This window comes from Camelina sativa, chromosome 15, assembly GCF_030686135.1.
Source record: "Camelina sativa cultivar CO46 ecotype springtype chromosome 15, ASM3068613v1".
In the NCBI taxonomy this organism is placed as follows: Eukaryota; Viridiplantae; Streptophyta; class Magnoliopsida; order Brassicales; family Brassicaceae; genus Camelina; species Camelina sativa.
In genome coordinates, this window is record NC_141894.1 from 24,491,339 (window position 1) to 24,500,071 (window position 8,733).

Consider the following 8,733-nt stretch of genomic DNA (forward strand, 5'->3'; position numbering starts at 1 on the left):
TTTCTCAACTCCTCGGACAATTTTCTCGATTTTCTTCGGTCATCTTGATCTCTTCCCGGACATTACCCGAACATCCATTGGACGTCTCGGTGTTCTTCCTCGGTACGTACTTGACTTTCCCGCGGATGCCGTTTCCGCATGAACTGTTAATTTTTGATTGGTTTTAAGGCCTTGATCTTACCTCTTGATCTTACCTCTGGTCACTCCGCGGATGCCGTTTCCGCATGCCGTTTCCTCATGCCGTTTCCGCATGAACTGTTAATTTAAGTCTTTCCCGAGTCATTTCCTTGAATTTTTATTTTAGGATTTTTACCCTTGGTGAGGGTCATTACACCGCCTCTGCCTCAAGTTCAGCTCGGGCTGAGTGAATATATACTTCACGCTCTTATGATCTGTAAATACCTGTACTTTTGCACCATAAAGATAGAAACCCCAAATCTTCAGGGCAAAAACTACAATAGCCATCTCTAAATCATGAGTAGGATAGTTGTATTCATGCTTTCGCAACTGCCGCAAAGCGTAGGTAATCACCATTTTTTTTTTCAGCATAGAATATGTCACTATTTACTCCACACAAATATGCTTAAACAGACTTTATTAATATCATGTGTTCTTGTTCATATGAAACTATACTTTTAGAGTCTTTCACAATATTAGATTCTCCAGATTGTCTCTGTGAATCAATGAGTTATTTATCAAACTTTCAAAAAGTTTCTTAAATTCTGCAATATGTTATGAATATTCTATATTGTATGGATGTCCATTATCGGCCCATTAGTAGATCTGGTGTATAACCTAAAACCCTAATATTGTATTACTATATATATGTTATATCCTATGAGATAAATGATAATACAAGAGAACAGTTCCCTAAACTTCTTGTTATAACACGTTATCAGCACAGAGTCTCTAACCTAGCCGTCTAAAAAAAATTCTTCGACCGGTCCTTCCATCGAGATAAAACCATCGCTCCCGACTTCGTTTAGTTACGTTCCCGATGACATCTTCTTTCCGATTTTCTTTACCACCGTTGTTAAGATAAGTATTATTTACTATTACATAACTTTGATTGATTGGTTCATAACCAAAGAGATCAATCGATTCATACTCTATTAATTTACATTGTTTAACATTCAATATGATGATATATGGAGTGTTCATTATTGACTTATGTATCACCTTGATCTAAATAATATATTATTTTACCACACTCAACTGTTTTATGGAATCCGTAACATATACTTTGGATATACGTGTTTGATTCATAAATCTCCAACTTGCCGCATGCTACAAGTTTTATTATTTGTTCAATTCTTTATAGATTCATGCTTTATTGTGTTCATGAAATAATGTTTTAATTAGTCGATTTGTTGGGTTAATTTTCATGAAGCGAAGAATTGTTCGTAGGAGAATACAATGAATGTTAAGAGAGATCTGGAGATGGTGTTAATCGGTGTAACAATTGGTGAATCATGTTCATCTCGTAGCCGATCATCTCAATTGAATAATTATCCAAATTCAACGCCACCATCATCGAGCTAAGTACCTATAACCAAACATATTACGACGTTGATAGTACTTAATAATTTGTTGTCGTATTATGCTTCAATACGTAATAGAGCATGTAGACTTCATGCTTATATATGTTTTGATATACCCAATGATCATTATCGTTTGTTTATGTCTGTGATATTGATTCATAATAAACCGTTTGATCATAGATCCTAGTTTATGTGTCACATGCTAATAGTTTGATTGTTTAATTGAATCGTTGATTATTGATGTCTCTAATGCCTAGTACTTTTATATTCTTGGTGATAGGAATTAATAACATGTTCAGAAAACCTAGTGAACCCAAATCTAGAATCGTAAGAGCTCTGATACCAAACTGAACGATCCGACCCGTTTAAAAAAAAAATATAATAATAATAATAATAATAATAAATACAACTATTAGTCTCACATCCACTAGCAACCTAACCACAATCACAATCAACAGCGGAAATAACCAATACCAATATCCAATAATAAACCAATAATTATAACATAACAATATCCAAAATTCAACTAACAGGAAATATAGAACCAGCAACCTAACAATATTTCTAATGACCCAACTCTAGCAACCTAGCAATACCAGACAACAACCAATCGAGTCCCTAGAACATCCTTGTGACAACCCGTCCCGTTGACCCCACTAGCCCACTGCTAGCTTGCCCCCATAGGCCCAAAGCTGGCCCAGCAGGGCATCGATCCTAACCCCCCACCATGGAATGGATCTATTCATCCAAATCCACCAGTAGGTTATTGGTGCGCCAGGCGTTCCTTGAACCCTGGTCCCCACCCTTTAACAACTTTCCCACAGGACAAGCTGTTTTTATGTGACAACCCGTCCCACGAACCCCACTAGCCTCACTGCTAGCTTGCCACCATAGGCCCGAAGTTGGCCCTGCAGGGCATCGATCCTAACCCCTCACCTTGGCAAATGGAACTATTCATCCAAATCCACAGTAGGTTATTGGTGCACCAGGCGTTCCTCGAACCCTGGTCTCCACCCTTTAACAACCTTCCCACAGGACAAGCTGTCACCAATTGAGGGTTCGAGGAACGCCTGGCGCACCAATAACCTACTGTGGATTTGGATGAATAGTTCCATTTGCCACGGTGAGGGGTTAGGATCGATGCCGTGCATATCAATTGGTGACAGCTTGTCCTGTGGGAAGGTTGTTAGAAGGTGAGGACCAGAGTTCGAGGAACGCCTGGCGCACCAATAACCTACTGTGGATTTGGATGAATAGTTCCATTTGCCACGGTGAGGGGTTAGGATCGATGCCCTGCATGGCCAGCTTGGGGTCCGTTGGGGCGGCTAGTGGGGGGCTAATGGGGTCTGCAGGACGGGTTGTCACAATCCTCCTCTTCATTGCCTTGATTCCACGATCACACTTTGCCTTTACCTGCACCACAAACACAAATTCAGATGCATGAGTATTTTATAAACACTCAGTGAGGCAATCCTCCCATCTACTGGGCTATACACACAAGCAACTGTAAGTTCAATGTTCCAAACAATCAACAAAAAAACAAACAAACCAAAAAAACCAAAAAAACAAACATCATTTCGCTGGAAGGGAGGTGTCGACCGTCACTACCCCACAGTGTCGATCGATGCTGCTTCACTGGTTATAGGTTACTACCTCTGCAACCACGATCCACACGAAGCCGAGAGTCGAATCTCACTCCAAAACTCCACCAACTCGCCCAATACTCAAAACCCAAGCCATATACGTCCGTAGGAACCTGTAGCAATGAATCCGAGCAAGAAAAACACACAAAAACAGCAACCAACAAGCAAGAACAAGGAATCACAGGCTTAGATCAACCATGGTCATGCACTCACCTCTCTGCAGGAAGATTCTGACCAACAGCAACGAATCCAACCTTCCTAGCTTCAAATCTCTCAAGAAGAGCCAAGAATCTCACCAATGTCTTCCTAAAAGCTCAAGAACACTTTTTCTCTCTTTGTTTTCTCAAAAACGGCATGAGACAAAACAAAACACGACCTAGGTTGTTTTCTCACTTTAATATCTCGGTTCAATGATTTTCCTTAAACCAAACCGGTCCAAATCGATAATTAAATTGAACTGGTCGAACCAGAGAATATTGGTGTCGACCGACACCACTCTTGGTCTTGTGTGGAGTTTAGGATGGATCTGGAAACTGAGAATCGAATAGCTTCAATTCTATTAAGAGAAGCAGCAGAATTGAGGAGACAAGCTGAGAAAGATGGTGTTAGAGCATATCTTGAGAAGCCTAATGTAAGGCATCGACCTAACTCAAGGTTTCTCAAAGCCACTGTTCTTAGTGTTCAGCAATGTATGCTTCTTTATTAACCCTTTCTTCATTTTATTTCCGTTACATAATATGTTCAGTTTTATCGATTTCCATTTGAGCTTAAAGTTATGTTTTATGCGAACACATTGGAAATTATAGATTGAACCAGATAACTCAGTCATTGGAGATTGTTTAATCTATCTTTCCAATCTGCATCACTGTACCCTTTTGGCATTTTTGTCTCTTTGAAGCAGCAGCAATAGCTGCGGTTTCGGATGGGATTAGGTTCTTTGTTGGTTAATGAGAAGGTTGGTAACATGTGACATTTTTGGTGGTGGTTTATGGTTTAATTATCGATCCTCCGTAATAATTCCTTGACTTGTTCACTAGTTTTTGGTTTGTTCGAAAAAGAAACATATGTCTGATAGTTTACTTTCTCGTTTACCCTCGTTTACTAGAGTTTGTAAACTTGTCTAGTACTGATACGCCCAAAGTTGAGGATCACTCAGCCGGATTAGAAAAGATAGAAACTCGCCAGGGTGCAAGGTGAAACAAGGGAGATTTAATGGATTGAAGGGTCGCACAGCAGTTGCGGAAGGCTGCTGATATTCCCAACTCCAATAGCTGCTAGATATGACACACTAGTCCAGCAAGAGGAGGTTGTTTCTTGGATATTACACACCAAGAAACAAAGAAATGTTCTAGACAAAGAACAAAGAGATAGACTCATAAAATGAAAAGGAAATTGATTGATGATTCTCAAATGAGATTACATGTGTTTATATAGGGTTTAAGAAACTTGGTAACAAAGCCAAGTATTAATTGTTCTTGAAACTAAAAAATAATAAAAATAGTAAGTTGAATGAAGATTCAACCCTTGGTGCATGTTTCTCTTCCCAAGGTGTCTTTCCCAAGGTGAGTTGAACTCCATTTTCGTCATCCTTCTTTGACCACAAAATAAAGTGATTATTTTGGGCTTTCTTGGGCTTGTATTATGCTCAAATTGGGCTGGACTTGTTAGATATCATCCCCAATAGAAATTCCCATGTTCTCTTTGCCTATAATCTATTATTAGCCCAATAAGTGCATCCTTGAACTTCTCTCTCTTTCACTCCTTGGTCCAATTTGCTGATGATAAACAACATGAGCTGTACATTTCTTCACTTTTGGCTTAGTAGAAACAACTCCTGGAAGCTCCTAAACCAATTGGACCTAGAACTCTTCAAGTGAACAACTAGATTAACCTCCTTTGGCAAATGGAATGTATCCCAAATGGTTGTTTGGCTGGAAGAATTGATCTTCAACTTGGTTCATGTTGAACAAGGCTTAAGGATCTTCTTGGATGGTCTCATGATCATATCAAGTACTTAATGTTGTTTAAAAGCTCATTGTTTACTTTAACTTTTACATGTTCATACCCCTTGACCGTTCAGCAAACAAAGCGGTAGAAACCAATGAGATGTGGAGGGTACGGCAGAATGAGATTGAGCTAAAGATCTAAGACTCAGGAGGAGAGAAAGAGAGGAAAGCAGTAGTAGTAGCCACATGAAGCAGAATGGTAGTTTCCTGAAAAGGAGTCTGGATAAGAGATGCAGCTCAGGTGATGAGAAAAAGGTTACGTGTACATCATTAAACAAGAGTTGATATTCAGAAGATGATGAAGGCTTACGAGATGATGAAATTGAGACTTTTCTCCAATCACGGTCTGTCCTTTCACAGTCAACCTAGCAGCAGCTTCTTTCACTTTTGGGTTTGCTAGCCTATCCTCGTTCTCTTTCATGTATCCTAAAATGTCTTCTTAATCTCCGACAGGAAAAAACGTGGCAGAGGCTCTATCGGTCCTATGATGGATGAAACAGGCCCTTATCTTCCCGCAGAGAAGGCACAGTTGCAAAGTTCCGATACAGGAGGAAAGGTAGTTCTGGGCCCAATGAGACCATCTTCACTGAGACAAGATAGATATTGAGCATGGTCAGAGAATAAGATAGGAGTATGATAAGATTCATCAAACATACTACAGGAAGAAGCCATCTACCACGTCAGCTAGTGATGAGTCAAAGGAAGAGCAAGTGTTGACTAGTCAGTTGGAGTGAGTTGACTAAAAGAATCTAGACGAATTAGAAGGTTTAAGGTTACAAGCTGTGGAGTATAAGAGCCGTTGTATCTTCGGATCTTCCTCTATTCACTCTTATGCCTAATCTGAGCTGTAAATTTTTCTTGCCATGTGCTTGAGACCCGAGTGATGTACTCGGTGAAGATCAATGTTGAACTCGCTTCTTTGATTGAGTATTTCTCTTATTTATTCGTGTTATCAACTCTGTAACAATCGATCCTTTTCTAATTGCATATTGTTCAAATTTGATTGAGTTCACTAGTACTAGTGATGTTCATATATTTTACCATGTTTTCCCTTAGTTTATTCACATCTTTAGCATCTTTTGTTAGCCATTTTTACCATTATTGTGTAGCTTTAGGACTAATCATACATTCGAGTTTAGTTGCATTGCATTTGCATCTTTTCATGCATAAACAGGTGATTTTGGAGCTTAAAGAGTATGGAAGCAATGCTGAAGAGAAGTGAAGCAATCATGAAGGGAAAGCAAGGGAGTTAAGGCTGAAGAACCAAGGTCCGGAGTCCAGCTCGACCAAGCACTCGATCGTGTGGGAAGATGGACTCGACCGAGTGGAGAATGCACGAGAGAAGCCAGCTCGACCTACCACTCGACCGAGCACTGGTCGAGTTGACCGAGCCGTTGACTACTTTGACTTTTCCCATTTTTAGGGCTTCCACTCCCCTTCCTATATAAAGCCTTGTACCTGCAGCCACCAAAAGGAGTGAGCTTTTTAGATATTCCCTAAACCTAGTTTTTACCTTTTTGGGATTTATTCCTTTTGCACTTTTATTTTTCTTAGATTTTTGTACTTGAAAAAGACTAGATTCTTCAATATTGTGAGTTTCATAACTTTCTTAATATTGAGAATTTGAGTTTGATCCTTTTATCAATATTAAAGATCTCTGTTTTATCTTTCTAATAATGCAAATTTCAATAATTTCTGGGTTTTTGATTTGTTTCATCATGTCTTGTTGTGGGTAGTCTTCCTAGGATCTTGAGGATGGTTAGGATGGACTCATCTTGTGGTTTGTGTGATTTGGTCAAGCTTGATTGTTGTAGATCTCTTCTAGGGTAGATGATCTTAATGATGATTCTATATCTGAGAGGATAGAGTCTGATTTCAAGTTTCTTAGCATCACACCAATGTTTAGGAAGCATAGATAAGGCTAGATCTAGAGCTTACCATTAGGCTTGCTAAGAGATTAGGAGTCTTGTTTGGTTTGAGATGTATTGCTTAATGCCTGCTTGCGTAGATTCTTTACTTTGTGAGAACAAGTCTAGAAGATGCTCAGGCTTGATTGTTTCTTGACCATGAGAGTGGGAGAAACTTGTCTTAGATTCATATGTCTAGAGATCAGCTCATAGTTTGCTTGAGATTTGTTGACCAAGTTAGACAGCCACAATGATCTTGTTGCTTGCTTGTTGCTTGCTTGTTGCTTGATTTGCTTTAGCATTACTCTGTTTTTATTGCATTGCTCTGTTTCCCGGATTTGACTAGCTCGACCACCCACTCGACCTACACTCGGTCGAGTGCTGCTCGAGTTCATCCCCAGAACTCTGTGTTTTATGATTTGTGATTGTCCTGTTTCATTCCTGTTTCATTCTAGTTGCATACATTTAGTTTTCAGTTTATTAATTGTCTTGCATTAGTTCATTAGTAGTAGTTTCTATTTCTGTTCTTGCATCATTTCTGTTATAATCATCTTGTTTTATTTGCATCTAGTTCTTAGTTCTTGTAGTTTACTTTCTGCTTTTTACATTTTCATTTTAGGATTGTTAGTGACAAACAATCTTTACACTTGGCTTGACTTAGATTCATATGCATATCTTGATTGTTCACAAACACTCATTTAGGATTGACACCTCTTATACTGCAACTGCATAAGGGGAATTGAAACACCCATCCATCCATTCTATATCTCATCATCATAACATTCATCTTTCACCATCCCACAAATATTCTTGTTTCAATTTGGTGCCGTTGCCCATTTGAGTGTGTTTTTGTGACATTTAGGATCCATATTAGTCTAAGATTAAGTTCTTTTATACACTTGTGAGGTTGCTGCACTCGAATCTTCTGTTTTTGGGTTGAAGTTCCATTTCAGGTACCACTCGACCAGTCACTCGACCACCACTCGACCGAGTCGTGATCGAGCACCTGCTCGAGCCAGAGGCCGGATCCCTATAACCCTCTTTTTCCAGTCGACCTACCCTCCTACTTGAGCCTGTGCTCAGTCGCTTGCCTGGCAAAAATCGTTTGTGTCTGTTGATGCACACAAGGTCCAAAGGAAAGGACAATCTTCTTAGGCCTATTGACAACATCAACAAGTTGACGAAGAGTTTGGGAGCTAAGCAAAGGAGAGTTGTTCAGCAACAACAAGATGTTATAGTAGCTATGGATCATCAGGATCAGGTCCCAAGACCAAGAAACATTGGTGCTGGAGATGCACCCAACACTCACAACCAAAGAGCTGGCATTGTGCCACCAACTGTTGCCAACAACAACTTTGAGATCAAGAGTGGATTGATCTCAATGATTCAGGCAAATAAGTTTCATGGATTGCCTATGGAGGATCCACTAGATCATCTTGATGAGTTTGACAGAATCTGTGGTCTTACCAAGATCAATGGAGTAAGTGAAGATGGTTTCAAGCTGAGGTTGTTCCCTTTCTCACTTGGGGACAAGGCTCATTTGTGGGAAAAGACCCTCCCTACTGGTGCCATTACTACTTGGGATGCCTGTAAGAAGGCTTTCTTGGCCAAGTTTTTCTCCAATGCTAGGACAGCA

At 39.7% G+C, this 8,733-nt stretch overlaps 1 pseudogene; it reads left to right on the plus strand.

Annotated features, from left to right (window-relative positions):
• The first annotated feature begins 3,704 nt into the window (after positions 1-3,704).
• LOC104748656 (uncharacterized) lies at positions 3,705-5,797 on the plus strand (annotated as a pseudogene).
• The last annotated feature ends 2,936 nt before the right edge of the window (positions 5,798-8,733 follow it).